Here is a 1,472-nt window from a genome sequence, read left to right as displayed (position 1 = left end):
TTTGTCAAGGACTGCAACATTTTTGTACCCATTGATGTTGGTATCATACTCGTATAGATCATGATACTGTGTTGGGGGACGTTGTACCAGAAAAGACACTTTTTTGCTGTCGATCCAAACTGGAAAGCCGATAATATCGCCATCCGGACTTAAAACAAAGTTGTCCAAAGTGTGGGAAACACTCCAACGGCTGCTTGCTCTGTCAAAACTCCCAATGACTATGTGTTTTCTGAAAGTGCATACAAGGGTAAGCAAACCTTGCGCCCTCCCTAGCCATATATCATTACCACTCATTTCCCTACTAGTCAAAATTTTCCCATAGCTAATATCATAATGATCAATAAAGTCCGGACGGTCGATGAGTACAGCCTCTTCATTCTTTGTATCAAGGGCTAGGACACTACCGTCACTTCTAAGAAAATACAAAGAATTGTGCCAATGAACAGGTGGACTACCGTAAGGTAAGGATATGAAAGTATTGATTCTCAATTGGATTTCACGCCACAAGTCAGATTGCTCTGATGAAAGCAAGTGAAATTTCTAGAACAAGTTGGAATTTTCCACAAGGTTACTTATGGATACCAATTTGTATTGATTTGAAGTAAGGTAATCAACCGCTAGGCCTACTCATGTCTAGGAGAATTCGGATATGGAATCAGCTGATGCTCTCCAGTTAGGGGATTGAATACGCAGTAACACCTAATTCTCTCAAACTCAAGGAGAAGCAAACCATCACATGAAGCCAATATCTCTACATCATAACATAGCGTTGTCACAGATTGAGTGATAGGGTTTAGGGAGATTTTTGGGAATTCTCTCAGCATTCTCCCATCATGAATTAAATAGATGAGTTGTGAAGAAGTGACTTTTTGACGGTGGAATAAAGTTTTTGAAAATTCAGGATGAGATATCATACCTTTAAAATTCTTGGATAGAATTTTACATTGAAAAACAAACCTCAAAGGCAAGCGGGAGATAATCTCCATCACCATAGCATCCGGCATTTCAATACTCTCTGATAGACTATTGTGTTCCTCTGCTCTGTTGCCGTTTCTCATGCTTTTAGTTCTTTCTATTCCCTTTTTTGAGTCTATTAAGAAAGACATAAAATATTTTACCCTAAAACAAGTTGTTGTTAAATAGTGTAAAACTTTATTGGGGAAATCTCCGAAGCGATTCGGCAGATTTTGCTGAACAATCAATGAAACTAGATATATATGTGGACTTATAATAATTCATTCACATTAAGAAACAATAAATGATATATGTTGTTCAAATTAATTATATCCTGCTTAAGAGTATAAGTGTGTTTAATCAATTTGTGAATTTGGTTTATGTATGGATATGACACTTCAAGTCCATATATGCAAACTATTAGTTCATTCTCCAAAAAATGTGGAACTCTAACACCCGCCTTCACACGCCAAGCTCAAGCCCAATAATAGTATGCATGAGAAGTCCAAATAGATATG

General features: G+C 37.2%; 1 pseudogene; it reads right to left on the bottom strand.

The window, feature by feature from the left end:
- Positions 1 to 1,058, bottom strand: LOC114076516 (annotated as a pseudogene).
- Positions 1,059 to 1,472: the final 414 nt, after the last annotated feature.

This window comes from Solanum pennellii, chromosome 3 (assembly GCF_001406875.1).
Source record: "Solanum pennellii chromosome 3, SPENNV200".
Classification (NCBI taxonomy): domain Eukaryota; kingdom Viridiplantae; phylum Streptophyta; class Magnoliopsida; order Solanales; family Solanaceae; genus Solanum; species Solanum pennellii.
The sequence above is the reverse complement of the archived record's forward strand: the minus strand, read 5'-3'. Positions and strand labels throughout refer to the sequence as shown.